The 17,041-nt window shown below is 34.1% G+C and overlaps 1 protein-coding gene across 7 annotated transcripts in view; it reads left to right on the top strand.

The window, feature by feature from the left end:
• PDE1A (phosphodiesterase 1A) overlaps positions 1–17,041 on the top strand; it is a 351,251-nt gene that overhangs the window by 216,209 nt on the left and 118,001 nt on the right. The gene's annotated exons all lie outside the window — the stretch shown is intronic.

Genomic DNA, 17,041 nt, shown 5'->3' with positions numbered 1-17,041 from the left:
TTCTGGTTTCTAGCCCCTTATTGCTTTAGGAGCACCCCAGATTCATCATGCTCTTTTTATGCCCAACCTCTTGTCTACTCACTTTAATTCTTTCTAAACTACATGCTAATTTGACTTTTGTAGCACTGCTCAATATACTTTTCCCCTTTCTCTGATTCTGCAAAAAATATGTAATAAATTCAGCCATCATAGTTTACTCTACTCTAATATTTTATACTATTGATATTCCCCCATATCTCCCTTTCTCTTTTTCACATATATATTTCCTTTTCTGTGTCTACCTCAAATCTAAAACATATGTGCCTGTTTTCAGTCAGTTTAGTCCATGAGCCTGGAACATGTGATGAACAGGTATATATTTAATTATCATGTGTAATATTCTTTCCTTTGGCTTCACTGTACATCCAAAAGAGGCTAGAACAACTGGAGTTCAACATAACCATCAACTCATGATTGGAATATTTTTTACCCTCTTAAAGTCTTTCTTTGCTTCAATTCAAGATGAATTTTGACATCTTGTTATTTTTCAGTCCTTTAAATTTGTCATGGTCAGTGGTTCCATATGACCAAGTATAGGACCTGACTTCTAAGTTGTCACTTGTTTTGTGAGCAATATATCAAATATTGTACTTTAATAGGGGATTATTTCATTAAAACTCTTTTTATTATTATCAAAAAACAGCAGTCAATTTCCCAGAATTAAATAATCTCAATGGTTTAGTTCGGTTTAGTTATTTGTTCTTTAACATACTTCCAAATAATATCTTTTACTATTTTTTGATTTATCAATTTCAAACTTTACCAACTGACATCTGTAATGTTAATAGAGGAATAGCTCTTGTACATTAATTTCACCAACTTCCCTACCCTCATCTTCTCAAAAGAGTTTTATTGGACCTTATTTTGTTTTTAAGTCACTACTGTTTATAGCAGTGTAATTTCTAAATATTATTCACTTCTCAATCAAATAGTCAATCAAATGACTTATATCTTGTATAACTTTTTTCTTTCTCCTTGATTTCATAATCATTGTATTTTTATAATTTTATGCTCAACTGATCTGTCAAAACAAAGTTCCAAACATCCCATCAGTTCCATTGTTCATCAGTTCCATTGTTCATCAGTTCCATTTTCACCCCCAGAGACTTCCCTCCTACTTCCTTTCCTCTGTACTCCTAGTTAATTCCTAGGATGGACACATATCTCTCCTTTGGAGGCTTCCCTTTTTCACTTATCTGTATTAGAGTTAGTGTTATGTTCTTGTTTTGGTCAAAGGTATCCCCCAGTGGCTTTCTGAAATAGAATGCATAGAAAGTCAAATTTTTAGACTCATTGAGTATCTGAAAATGCCTTTATTCTTTCTTCAAACTTGATTGATAGTTTGGCTGAGTGTAGAATTGTAGGTTGACCCCAGGACCAGCTATATTATGTTCAGGGCCCAGTGCAAAATGAAAATGTGGAACTTCTTGTTCAAAAATTATTAAGAATTTCAGGATGGTGACAGCAGAGCACTAAGCTAAGCGGGGGGAGGTCTTTCTAAGCTCAAGGTCCTCTATGACTATCAGGTTTCATGCTCATGAGACTGACCCCAGTAGGCTCTTTCAAAATGGAGATTCTTAGTTCTAGAAAATTGGGTGGTTTTTTTGAGAATTTCCTCCGTTCCTGATTTCTAGAACTTTAGTTAGCTAGATATTACATCTCCTGAACCAGCATTCTAATTTTCTTATCATTATTATTCTATTATTCATTTTTCTGTCTTTTGTCCATTTTATGGCATATTAGACTTTATCCTCTACCCCTTCTGTTGACATTTGTATGTAATAAATCATCAGTTTCAATTCCCAAGAACTCTTTCATCACCATTTATTCTATTTTTTAAAAGTACCATCATGTTCTTCTTTCACGAATAAATCTTCCCTTACTTTTCTCCATTTTTTAAAATTGAAGTATAGTTAATTTACAATGTTATATTAGTTTCAGGTTTACCACATAGTGATTCAATATCTTTATAGATTATACACCATTTAAAGTTATTATAAAATATTGGGTTGGCCAAAAATTTCGTTTGAGCTTTCCAAATGAACTTTTTGGCCAACCCAATAGTTTGTTCTCTGTATCTATGAGTCTGTTCCTGTTTTGTTATATTCATTCATCTGTTTTATTTTTTAGATCCACATATAAGTGAAAACACAGTGTTTGTCTTTCTCTGTTCAACTTATTTCACTAAACATAATACCCTCTGGGTCCATCCATGTTGTTGCAAATGACAAAATTTCATTCTTTTTCATGGCTGAGTAATATTCCATTGCATATATGTACCACATCTTCTTTATCCATTCATCTGTTGATGGGCACCTAGGCAACTTCCGTATCTTGGCTATTATAAATAATGCTGCTATAAACATTGAGGTGCATATATCTTTTCAAATATGTGTTTTCATTTTCTTTGGATAAATACCCAGGAACTTCCGTACTGTTTTCCATAGTGGTTGTACCAATTTACATTCCCACCATCAGTGAACTAGGGTTCCCTTTCTCCACATCCTTGCCAACAGATGGCAGCCATTCTGACAGGTGTGAGGTGATATCTCATTGTGGTCAATTCAGGTTTTTTTTTTTTATGTTTTCCTTTGGTCTCTATATTGTTTCTGTTTCCTTCAAGTTTCTTTTTTTTTTTTTTTTTTTGCGGTACGCAGGCCTCTCACTGTTGTGGCCTCTCCCATTGTGGAGCACAGGCTCCAGATGCGCAGGCCCAGTGGCCATGGCTCACGGGTCCAGCCGCTCTGCAGCATGTGGGATCCTCCCGGACTCTCAACCACTGCGCCACCAGGGAAGCCCCAAGTTTCTTTATTTGTCTAAATATATGTCTTTCATGTTTGAGGTTTTCCTTCAAGGCTTGCAAATTGATGACAGGCCATTAATATTAAAGAGTGTGGCTCTGAAAAGTGATTAGAATCTCTTTGTTATACGTGGTGCTTGTCACCTTCTGGGCTTCAGCAAGTACAAACTGTTGGTTTCCAAAATTTCATTTCTCTGGGTCTTTTCAGTCTCTCCCACAGTGAATCCCTCAATCTTCATCCTGTAAATAGGTGGGAGAAAGGAACCTGGGGTATCATCACTCAACATGCTGACTTTTGTTTAATCTCTCTGTTTTCAATCTGGCAGTCCTGCCTCCTTTCCAGGTTTGCTATAGGAATAGGTAAGGGTAGTCTCCTGTTACTTGAGGTGGAGAAAGTAATCTGAAAGTTCTAAGAAGATTTTCACCCTTTTGTTTTGAGCCTAAAGACAGTTCGGCAGAAGACCTAAATAGACAGTTCACCGAAGAAGACATACAGATGGTCAACGTCACTAATCATTAGAGAAATACAAATCAAAACTACAATGAGGTATCACATCACACTGGTCAGAATTGCCATCATCAAAAAATCTACAAACAATAAATGCTGTAGATGGTGTGGAGAAAAGGGAACACTTTAGCACTGTTGTTGGGAATGTAAATTGATATGGCCACCTAAGGATAAACCTATCTAAGGAGACAAAAGACCTGCATGCAGAAAACTATAAGACACTGATGAAAGAAATTAAAGATGATACAAACAAATGGAGAGATATACCATGTTCCTGGATTGGAAGAATCAACATTGTGAAAATGACTATATTACCCAAAGCAATCTACAGATTCAATGCAATCTCTATCAAATTACCAATGGCATTGTTCACAGAACTAGAACAAAAAATTTCACAATTTGTATGGAAACACAAAAGACCCCAAATAGCCAAAGTAATCCTGAGAAAGAAAAACGGAGCTGGAGGAATCAGTCTCCCTGACTTTAGACTATATTACAAAGCTAAAGTAATCAAGAAAGTATGGTGCTGGCACAAAAACAGAAATATAGATCAATGGAACAGGACAGAAAGGCCAGAGATAAATCCAGACACATACAGTCACCTTATCTTTGATAAAGGAGACAAGAATATACAGTGGAGAAAAGACAGCCCCTTCAATAATTGGTGCTGGGAAAACTGGACAGCTACGTGTAAAAGAATGAAATTTAGAACACTTCCTAACACCATACACAAAAGTAAACTCAAAATGGATTAAAGCCCTAAATGTAAGGCCAGACACTATCAAACTCTTAGAGGAAAACATAGGCAGAACACTCTATGACATAAATCACAGCAAGATCCTTTTTGACCCAGCTCCTAAAGAGATGGAAATAAAACCAAAAATAAACAAATGGGACCTAATGAAACTTCAAAGCTTTTGCACAGCAAAGGAAACCATAAACAAGAGCAAAAGACAACCCTCAGAATGGAAGAAAATATTTGCAAATGAAGCAACTGACAAAGGATTAATCTCCAAAATATATAAGCAGCTCATGCAGCTAATATTAAAAAAACAAACAACCCAATCCAAAAATGGGCAGAACACCTAAATAGACATTTCTCCAAAGAAGATATACAGATTGCCAACAAACACATGAAAGGATGCTCAACACCACTAACCATTAGAGAAATGCAAATCATAACTACAATGAGGTATCACCTCACACTGGTCAGAATGGCCATCATCAAAAAAAATCTAGAAACAATAAATGCTGGAGAGGGTGTGGAGAACAGGGAACCCTCTTGCACTGTTGGTGGGAATGTAAATTGATACAGCCACTATGGAGAACAGTATGGAAGTTCCTAAAAAACTAAAAATAGAACTACCATACAACCCAGCAATCCCACTACTGGGCATATACCCTGAGAAAACCATAATTCAGAAAGGGTCGTGTACCACAATGTTCATTGCCGCTCTATTTACAATATCCAAGACATAGAGGCAACCTAAGTGTCCGTCGACAGATGAATGGTTAAAGAAGATGTGGCACATATATGCAATGGAATATTACTCAGCCATAAAAAGAAATGAAATTGAGTTATTTGTAGTGAGGTAAACATTGTAAACATTGTTTACATTGTAAAGCAACTATACTCCAATAAAGATGTTAAAAAAAATACTTTTCCATTATATATTCTCCAGTGGAGTTATTTTGCTCCTTTAAATGTAGAATGTAAATATATTTTAAAGAGCAATAGTGTCTGCCATACAATTGTTCCCATTTTTTTCAATGATACCAATTTTGGGGGGAATGATTTATTCTATAAAATAAAGGTATCAAGGAGCTTTACAATTATAACATTGGCCTCTGTGGGGAAAAAAAGTATCTTAAAAAGACTTTAAATCTATAAGCCTTGCTTTTTAGACTAAGATTAGAATTTAATTTCCTAAGCATTGTCCTACAGAGTAGACAACACAATTTCATTATTTGATGGCTTCTTATCATCATTTTTTTTCATCATTTTTTATCATGTTACGATTAGAGGCATGCAGGACTTAGAAAATGACATAGAAGCTTCTAGTTCTGGCAGTACCTATTTGTGTTTTTGTGCACTCCTGCGTATGGCCATATTTTAAAGTTAATATCACTATAGATATTCTTTTAGCTTTACCTCTTCTGCTTCTTAAGATGACATTCTTACAACCATATCCTTCTCACTTTTGTTCAGTTAGGTCAAAAATGGGGACATTGACAGAAATATGATGAGTATCAATTCTCTCTTAAATTATTAATGTATATATCATTCATGCTTTACAGCATTAGAGATATCCTGGACATTTTTATCCTAGAATTAATGAAGACATGCATAGACACATGGGATTTTTCAGTATAATATTCTTAGTCATGTAGGTGGTCCTTTTTCATGATAGGGTCATGTAGCAATCTCAGAAGGTAAGTTTAGAGTATATGAAGTGCTTGATTCTGAAAACTACATCCCTTTATACTGAGTATTTTTTCATTTAGAAAGTGTCGGTTCTATATTTGAATAAAAAATAATCATTTTCTACAGCTCAGTACTCTGTTCAATGGTAGAAATTATTTTTCTTCTGCAACTGCTTGATTGAATCACAGATCCAATCAGTTATTTTCAAAGATGGTTTCTGTTTTCATTTCTATCTTCTTTTAAATGTTCTGATCGTTAGAAGGTAAGGAAGTCCCACCAAAAAGCTACGAACATCAAAACCTGTTCAGCACCTAATATTCAGGCTGATTTTAAAAGTCTTATGAATTATCAAAATTAGTGTCATTCTCCTTGGAGAAAGATCATTAACAGTTTAATGCTACTTTTGATTTTTTATCATACCTTTCATGATAGTATATATTAAAAATTTAAGCATTTTAATAAAATGGATGAAAAATAAAGGTATGTAACAGAAGCATCTATTTAACATATATGCTTTTTCTATCTCAAATTACATATTTCACTGTGTAATTTATAATTTGACAAGTATGAACATCTGTGTACACCTATGAAACCATCACCACAATGAAGAAGACAAACATTTCCATTACCCTCAAAGTTTCCTCCAGCTCCTTTGTAACCCTTCCCCTCCTTTCCTCCTTCATCTCCTCACTCTCAGGCAACCTCTGATCTGCTTCCTGTCACTGTAAGAATAGCTTACATTTTAAAAATTTTATATAAATCGAATCATACATATGCGTCTATCGTATTTCACTCAGCATAATTATTTGAAATTCACTCCTGTCATTATGTGTATCAATAGTTCATTCCTTTTATTGATGAGTAGAACTTCTTTGGATGGATATGCCCCAATTTGTTTTTCCATTTACTTGTGGATGGACATTGGGGATGTTTCCAGTTTGGGGCTATTACAAATAAAGCTGCTTATGATGCTCATGTACAAGTATGTGTAAGGACATATATTTCTTTTTCTCTCCATCAAAGAATAGAGTGGTTGAGTCACATGGTAGATACATGTGTAACTTCTTGAGAAACTGTTTTCCAAAATGATTGTACTTGTTTACATTCCCAACAGCTGTGTATGTAGTTTAACTTGCTTTACATCTTTGCCAATATTTGGTATGATCAGTTATTTTAATTTTAGTCATTCCAATAGGTATTTGATTATATCTCACTATTATTTTAGGTTGAATTTTTTCTGGTGACCAGTAATTTTGAGCATCTTTTCATGTTTGCCATGAATATATCTTTTTTGGTGATAGAAAAAAATCATTGGCAGATTTTGTATTGGATTGTTTATCTTGTTATTATTGAGTTTTGCAAGTTCTTTATATGTTTTCTGAAAATCCTTTATCAGATATATGGTTTGCAAATATTTTCTCCCAGTCTGTGGCTTGTCTTTTAATTCTTGAAACAATGTTTTTGAAGAACAGAAGTTCTTAATATTGGTGAAGTTCAACTTATTTTTTTCCGTAGGTGTTGTACCTAAGACATCTTTGGCTGACTCAAGGTCAAAAAGATTTTCTCCTATGTTTTCTTCTAGGTTTCTAGTTTTAAGATATACATTTAAATCTGTGATGCATGTATGGATCAAAGTTCCTTTTACACATGGACATTTTTAATGATCCAGCACAATTTGTTGTAAAGGTTATCCTTTTTCCTCTAGATTATCATTGCATCTTTTTCTGAAATAAATTGACTATATATTGGGGGTCTATTTTTAGACTTTATATTCTGTTCCATTGATCTGTTATACTATCTTGTTGCTAATAATGTACTATATTATGCCATTTATTCTGTACTGATTACTGTAGCTTTAAAATGTCTTGAAGTCTTATAAGTCTTGAAGTAGTGTAAATCCCTCAACTTTGTTGTTTTTGTAAAATTTGTTTTGACTATTTTAGCTCCTTGATTCTATGTGAATTTCAGAATCAGCATGTCAATATATACAAAAACAAAAATCCTGCTGGGATATTTACTGGTGTATTGAATCTATAGATAAATTTGTGGAGAAATGACATGTTAACAATATTGGGTCTTCCAATCCATAAACATGGTGCATCTCTCCATTTATTTAGGTCTACCTTTATTCCATTCAGCAATGTTCTATAGTTTTCAGTGTATAGGGCCTGCACATACTTTGTCAGATTTATATCTAAGAATTTTACATTTCAGTACTATTGTAAATGGTATTGCTTTTCATTTTAATTTCAGATTGTTCATTATTATTATATAGAATGATATTATTTTTGTATCTTTTTTATATTGTAAACTTGTTAAAATCATTTATTACTTTTTATTACTTCTAGTAACTTTTTGTTATATTTCATCAGATTTTCTACTTAGACAACCATGTTGTCTGTGAACAAAGACAGTTTTATTTCTTTCTTTCCAGTCTGGATAGCTTTTATTCTTGCCTTATAGCTTTGGCTGAAAGATCTGGTGAAATTATGAATATCTGTGGTGAGACTAGAGCCTTGTTCCTGATGTTTGAAGGAAAGCATTCAGTCATTTAACATTATTTATGACATTAGCTGTAGATTTTTGTAGGCTCCCCTCTATTCCTAAAATGCTAAGAGTTTCAATCAGCAATTGATGTTGGATTTTGTCTAATACTGTTTGAGTATTTATTAAGATGATCATATGGCTTTTCTTAGTCTCTTAATATAGTGAATTACATTGATTAATTTTTCAATTTTATAACAACCTTTCATTCCTGGGATAAATCTCTTTTATGATGCAGTATTCTTTTATGTACTGGTGGACTTGATTTCTTAAAATGTTAAGAAATGTTTACATTTATGTTCATGAGGCGTATTCATTAATATGTTACTGCTGCTGCTTCTTTTTCTTCTTTTAATGTTTTCATCTGGTTTTGTTATACGGGTAATTTTGTACTCCTAGAGTGATTTGGGATTCTTTTTCTGGAAAAGTTTGTAGGGAATAGGTATTATTACTTCATTAAATGTTCGTAGGAATTCACCAATGAAGTCTTTTGGGCCTGAAGTTTTCTTTGTGTGAAAGTTTTTAACTACAAAATCAGTTTATTAATTTCTTTTTGAAATTTAGTAGCTTACATCTTTTAAGGAAATTGTTTATTTTGTCTGAGTTGTTGAATTTATTGGCATAATGTTGTTTATGGTATTTTTTTTAACTTTTATTGGAGTATAGTTGATTTACAATGTTTTGTTAGTTTCAGGTGTGCAACAAAGTGAATTAGTTATATATATATATATATATATATATATATACTCTTTTTTCTAGGTTCTTTTCCCATACAGGCCATTACAGAGTATTGAGTAGTGTGTTATTGTTTTAATTGTAACTTTTAACATCCTTGCTTACTTATTCTATCATCTTTGTAGTTTTGGGGTCAATTTTGACTGACTAATTTTTATCCTCATTATGGATCAATGTTCCTTCTTTGCGGGCCTTGCAATTTTTTTATTGGTTGAAAAATCAGTTGGGAAAACATCATGCACAAAATATTAAAATTATAGTGAAAGCCAGAGAAATATCAATTTCATAAGTGAGGGATAAATGAAGTGTGGTTTAGTTTCTAAGTTGAGAGATCACAGTGGATAAAAATCTTCTAAGTACCTATGATATAGATAGCATCCCAGATATGCCTGGTAATTAAACATGATTCAGACAGTTAAAGATGGGATACGGGAGAAAGGGATTTCAGTAAGAAATAAGAACTTGAATCTAGGATGATGTGAGAGTGTTTGAGGCACAGTGACTAAATCAGTTTGCTTGGAAATTAGGGAAAAGAAGTAATGGGAAATGTATGCATTCCAACATTTGACAATATTATTTGCATAAGTCATGCCATTCCCAGAGATTGCAGATATCTTGAAGACAGGTACTGTGGTGCATTACGTGTGTGTATCCATATATATGCATTCTTATATGTATTCATATACACAATTTTTCTTACACAGCCCCAGTTGCAGTAATAAATGCTAAATAATTATTTATTTAACAGACTTGGGTTTTAATACCTTCTTGGCAATATTATCTGCTTACAAACAGCAGGTCTTTGCTGTTTGATAGAACAGCTCTTATTTGCTACCGTGCAGGGAAGCCAGTGGAGTCTCTATCCACAGATTGCTGAATTGCTGGGCCAGAAAGTGCTCAAGTTAGAACATAAAGTACATGTACTTATCTTAAGCTTTGGGAACCAGTAGAATATACCTAGTCCTGGTAATACTGTACTGTTTTTCACTCGGCTTGCTTACTCCGATGGAAGAAACCAAATCATTATTTAAAAGAGTTTTTACTAAATTTAGGGAACTTATTTATTTTATCATATGACTTTGTGATTTCTTCTTCAGTTCTGAGAATTTGCTCATAGGATAGTTTAGGAATTAGATAAATAGTCTATATCTTCTTAAAAAAATAAAAAATTTGTACAGATATATTCAGTAAAGCCTTAATGCTTTGGAACCCACCAGTTTAAAATGTATGATCATTTGAAAATGATTCATGATAATGTTTGACCTTGTATTATCTACAAAGGGAAACTAAAGCCTAAATAAGATCGTTGGGGATTACTGTATGCATAAATTGATTACAAAAGCAAATTCACATTGAAATAACAAATATAGAAATTGTTTCCTTAACATGCTGTTCTAATTATAAATAATCTTTTGACAATACAAAGGTTTTTTCTTTTTATGTAAATAGAAATGTGTACTCACTAAAGGAAATTTTGTGCATACAGGCAAAGGAGATAAAGGAAGTCCTAATAACCCTCCAAAATATATTTCTGGTTTTTTGGTATTGACATAGTGAGTTTAGAGGTGTGTGTATGAGAGTGTGTGTGTGTCTGCATGTGCGTCTGTGTGTGTCTGTGTATAGGTAGCTATGGTTTTAACCATATCTAATTAGTTTTTCTAGTTGGGTGATAAAACTTTTCTGGAGTATTTTTTTCAAAGCTATTTCTTGTGTTAGATTCTAGGTTTATACCCCTATTAAGATTTTTCAAAGCTATTTTTTGTGTCAGATTACAGGTTATTACCCCTATTAACATATAACAATTTATAATGTTTGTTGGTTTTAAACTACATCAAGATATCTCTGTGAAAAAGCATGTTCATTGTGTAAGTATTAGAGCCTTTTGATATCCCAGGTTTCATCACGTGTGATCTGCTGATGGATGACTCCCTGGGAACAGCTGCAGGCTGTCATGAGTTAGGAAGTGAACCTGAGTATAGTTTACCAGGAGTGTCCTCTCTTGTTTTATATGATAATTTCTCTATTCTTGAGTTCCTTATTTTGTTTCATTTTTTAAAATTAATTTTTATTGGAGTATAGTTGCTTTACAATGTTGTGTTAGTTTCTACTGTACAGCAAAATGAATCAGCCATGTATATACATATATCCCCTCCATTTTGGACCCCCTTCCCATTCAGGTCACCACAGTGCATTAAGTAGACTTCCCTGTACTACAGAGTATGTTCACATTAGTTATCTATTTTATGCATAGTATTAATAGTGTATATGTGTCAATCCCAATCTCCTAATTCCTCCCACCCACCCCTGTTTCCCCCTTGGTTTCTATACATTTGCTCTCTGCATCTGTGTCTCTATTTCTGCTTTGCAAATAGGACCATCTATACCATTTTTCTAGGTTCCACACATATGCGTTAATATACAATATTTGTTTTTCTCTTTCTGATTTACTTCAGTCTGTATGATAGACTCCAGGTCCATCCATGTCTCTACAAATGACCTGATTTCATTCCTTTTTATGGCTGAGTAATATTCCATTGTATATATGTACCACATCTTCTTTATCCATTTCTCTGTCGATGGACATTAAGTTGCTTCCTTGTTCTGGCTATTGTAAATAGTGCTGCTAGAAACATTAGGGTGCATGTATTATGGAAAATAGTATAGAGGATCCTTAAAAAACTAAGAATAGAACTACCATATGACCCAGCAATCCCACTACTAGGCATATACCCCCAAAAGACCGTAATTCGATTCATTTCTTATTCATTTGATTTATCAGTTAGGATTGCATTCAGCTGCATTTAAAAGCAATCTCAAGACCAGTCCCTCCCATCAGAAAACTTGCACAAGCCTCTTAGATAGCCTCATCCACCAAAGGGCAGACAGCAGAATCAAGAAAAACTACAATTCTGCAGCCTGTGGAACAAAAACGACATTCACAGAAAGATAGACGAGATGAAAAGGCAGAGGGCTATGTACCAGATGAAGGAACAAAATAAACCCCAGGAAAACAACTAAATGAAGTGGAGATGGGCAACCTTCCAGAAAAAGAATTCAGAATAATTCTAGTGAAGGTGATCCAGGACCTCGGAAAAAGAATGGAGGCAAAGATGGAGAAGATGCAAGAAATGTTTAACAAAGACCTAAAGAATTAAAGAACCAACAAACAGAGATGAACAATCCAATAACTGAAATGAAAACTACACTAGAAGGAATCAATAGCAGAATAACTGAGGCAGAAGAATGGATAAATGACATGGAAGACAGAATGGTGGAATTCACTGCTGTGGAAGAGAATAAAGAAAAAAGAATGAAAAGAAATGAAGACAGCCTAAGAGACCTCTGGGACAACATTAAACACAACAACATTCGCATTATAGGGGTCCCAGAAGGAGAAGAGAGAGAGAAAGGACCTGAGAAAATATTTGAAGAGATTATAGTCGAAAACTTCGCTAACGTGGGAAAGGAAATAGCCACCCAAGTCCAGGAAGCACAGAGTCCCATACAGGATAAACCCAAGGAGAAACATACCGAGAAACATAGTAATCAAACTGGCAAAACTTAAAGACAAAGAAAAATTACTGAAAGTAGCAAGGGAAAAAACGACAAATAACATACAAGGGAACTCCCATAAGGTTAACAGCTGATTTCTCAGCAGAAACTCTACAAGCCAGAAGGGAATGGCATGATATACTTAACGTGATGAAAGAGAAGACCCTACAACCAAGATTACTCTACCCGGCAAGGATCTCATTCAGATTCGATGGAGAAATCAAAAGCTTTACAGACAAGCAAAAGAGAATTCAGCACCACCAAACCAGCTCTACAAAAAATGCTAAAGGAACTTTTCTAAGTGGGAAACACAAGAGAAGAAAAGGACCTACAAAACGAAACCCAAAACAATTAAGAAAATGGTAATAGGAACATATATATCAATAATTACCTTAAAAATGAATGGATTAGATGCTCCAACCACAAGACACAGGCTTGCTGAATGGATACAAAAACAAGACCCATATATATGCTGTCTACAAGAGACCCACTTCAGACCTAGGGACACATACAGACTGAAAGTGAGGGGATGGAAAAAGATATTCCATGAAAATGGAAATCAAAAGAAAGCTGGAGTAGCAATACTCATATCAGATAAAATAGACTTTAAAATAAAGAATGTTACAAGAGACAAGGAAGGGCACTACATAATGATCAAGGGATCAACACAAGAAGATGATGTAACAATTATACATATATATGCATCCAACATCGGAGCACCTCAATACATAAGGCAACTGCTAACAGCTATAAAAGAGAAAATCGACAGTAACACCATAATAGTGGGGGACTTTAACACCTCACTTACACCAATGGACAGATCATCCAGACAGAAAATTAATAAGGAAACAGAAGCTTTAAATGACACAATAGACCAGATAGATTTAATTGATTATTATAGGACATTCCATCCAAAAACAGCAGATTACACTTTCTTCTCAAGTGCACACGGAACATTCTCCAGGATAGACAACATCTTGGGTCACAAATCAAACCTCAGTAAATTTAAGAAAATTGAAATCATATCAAGCATCTTTTCTGACCACAACATTATGAGATTAGAAATGAATTACGGGGAAAAAAAAAACCATAAAAAACACAAACACATGGAGGCTAAACAATACATTACTAAATAACCAAGAGATCACTGAAGAAATCAAAGAGGAAATCAAAAAATACCTAGAGACAAATGATAGTGAAAATACAATGATCCAAAACCTAGGGGATGCAGCAAAAGCAGTTCTAAGAGGGAGGTTTATAGCTATACAAGCCTACCTCAAGAAGCAAGAAAAATCTCAAATAAACAATCTAACCTGACACCTAAAGGAACTAGAGAAAGCAGAACAAACAAAACCCAAAGTTAGCAGAAGGAAAGAAATCATAAAGATCAGAGCAGAAATAAATGAAATAGGGCTTCCCTGATGGCACAGTGGTTGAGAATCTGCCTGCCAATGCAGGGTACACAGGTTCGGGCCCTGGTCTGGTAAGATCCCACATGCCGTGGAGCAACTAGGTCCCTGAGCCACAACTACTGAGCCTGCGGGTCTGGAGCCTGTGCTCCGCAACAAGAGAGGCTGCAACAGTGAGAGGCCCATGCACCGCAATGAATAGTGGCCCCTGCTCGCCGCAACTATAGAAAGCCCTGGCACAGAAACAAAGACCGAACACAGCCAAAAATAAATAAATAAATAAATAGAAATTTAAAAATAAGAAATAAATGAAATAGAAACAAAGAAAACAATAGCAAAGATCAATAAAACTAAAAGCTGGTTCTTTGAGAAGATAAAATTGATAAACCATTAGCCAGACTTATCAAGAAAAACAGAGAGAGGACTCAAATCAGTAAAATTAGAAATGAAAAAGGAGAAGTTACAACAGACACTGCAGAAATGCAAAGCATCCTAAGAGACTACTACAAGCAACTCTATGCCAGTAAAATGGACAACCTGGAAGAAATGGACAAATTCTTAGAAAGGTATATAACCTTCCAAGACTGAACCAGGAAGAAATAGAAAATATGAACAGACCAATCACAAGTAATGAAATTGAAACTGTGATTAAAAATCTTCCAACAAACAAAAGTCCAGGACCAGATGGCTTCACAGGCGAATTCTATCACACATTTAGAGAAGAGCTAACACCCATCCTTCTCAAACTCTTCCAAAAACTTGCAGAGGAGGGAAGGAAGTCAGAAAGAGAAAGACAAATATCATATATTAATGTATGTATGTAGAACCTAGAAAAAATGGTACAGATGAACCGGTTTGCAGGGCAGAAGTTGAGACACAGATGTAGAGAACAAACGTATGGGCACTAAGGGGGGAAAGCGGCGGGGGCGTGGGTGTGGTGGTGTGATGAATTGGGAGGTTGGGATTGACATGTATACACTGATGTGTATAAAATTGATGACTAATAAGAACCTGCTGTATAAAAAAATAAATAAAATAAAATTCAAAATTTAATAAGAAATAAATCTCAAAATAATAGTGGCTTGAACACAACATTTTATTTTTTGTTATCTTATGAAGTAAGTCCAGATGTAGGTGATTTCATTCAGGTGGATTCACAGCATGGGACCCAGACCAATTCCCTCTTCCTTCTCTGCCATTCTTAGTGGGTAGCTTCCTTTAGTCAGATCACTTTATGATCCTATATATCTCCTGGACCTTCAGACAGTTCCACTGCATTCCAGGCAATAAGGAACAGGCAAGGGTAAAAGAGAATCCCTTCTAGCTGAGTTAGCCTTCTTCAAAATAATTGTTCTGAAAGTCTTACTCAATGACCTTCTTATTCTGCTTAACCAGCATGCAGTCATTTGACCATACGTAGCTTTGAGACAACCTGGAAAATGTAGTTTTTTAGTAGTGAAAATTGCTAACTTAAATAATATAAGAGTTCAGTTATTCAGAAAGAATGGAAGGTAACCATCTGAAGTTCACATGGTTTTTAAGACCACATCATACAACCAAATACAGCAAAGCCGTACAACCAAGCTCTACCAACACTTTTCACAAGAAGGATACATGACTGGAATATTTTTAAGCCATTGCAAAGTATCACACTTTTTCTTTTGCTGCCCACATAAAACGTAATTCCACTAAGTATAATGTGCTTGGGTCATAAGCATTACAAAAATCCCTCAGAATTCTATGTGTTGTTCCTTTGTCATCACATTCGGTGTTTTACACAAGCCTCAAAGCCAGGCTTAATTTCTTCTTTCTAAGTAACCTGTTTTAGTTATTATTTTTGTTTTGTTTTACTTTGCTGACTCTGTACAAATAAGACTTGTTTATTGATACATGGAATTTATTTGGCAATGTTGTTGTCTGCTAATATTTTATCATACAAAAGTGTATGGTACAAAAAGTAATTCTTTGTAGCTTCCTGAATAAGAAGTTTTAATCTAGGTGTGGTTTTTTTCCATGGAGAAATAAAGTATTTCTTATGGATGGAGAAATGTCAAATGCCCTTGCTGAAATTCTTAACTTGCCTTTATACCCTAAATCTTGATATTGGAAATCACCCAAAGTAAATTTAAAGAAAATCTGTTACACTATCTTTAAGACAGTGCCTAAAAGTAGATACACTCCATTCTCTCTGAAATACATTTTCTTAGGAATGGAATTAAATTCTGTCTGCTGATTTAGGAAAATGGGTAAATTGTCTTTACAATGTTTATTTATAGTATGTACTGACTAAAGAATATGTTTTCTTTTTCTGCCTAATAAAGGGCAGTATCTTCAGAAACACTGGATTTATAATTAACGCATAAAAGTTTTTTAAAGTGTTAGAAACTTATTGAGGTAATTTGTATTATCTCACTCCATGAGATATCTATTGCTGCATAAAAAATTATCCCAAAATTTAGTGACTTAAAACAGTAGTATTAATTACATCACAGTTTCTGTGAGTCAGAAGTCTAGGCATGTTCTAAAATTTCTCAGACAATTGGGATACATCATCCCATGGGCAAAACCAAGAGAAAATATTTTATAGTTTGCCTTCAAGTGAAAAACCATTGCAGTAAAAATACTAAGCATGCATACATATATTTTTTTCTCAGCTTAATTATATTTTCTTGAATCTTTTGCCTTTTATTTTTGTTTTTACTGCTATATACAGTGAATAATTGCTACAATGGTAGTCAAAAGAGTAGACTTTAAATATTCTCTTAGTGCCAACTCTGAAGGAGCAAAACAGCCATAAAATAAATTCTACTGTTAGAAATACTTTTATGAAAATACCTATATTGTTTTGAATTTTCAGAAAAACTATGTTTGAAATATGGTACCTAAACTAGCAACCTATAGCCCTAATATTATTGAGAGGTGAATATAATTTCTGAGTCATTTAAGTGATAAAGACTGATCTTAATTATACCCCAAATATACCTAAAAATATTTCTATTTAATGACCTGGAAAGATATACTGAAAGTTT

Source organism: Orcinus orca, chromosome 7 (genome assembly GCF_937001465.1).
Source record: "Orcinus orca chromosome 7, mOrcOrc1.1, whole genome shotgun sequence".
NCBI classification, from domain to species: domain Eukaryota; kingdom Metazoa; phylum Chordata; class Mammalia; order Artiodactyla; family Delphinidae; genus Orcinus; species Orcinus orca.
The sequence above is the reverse complement of the archived record's forward strand: the minus strand, read 5'-3'. Positions and strand labels throughout refer to the sequence as shown.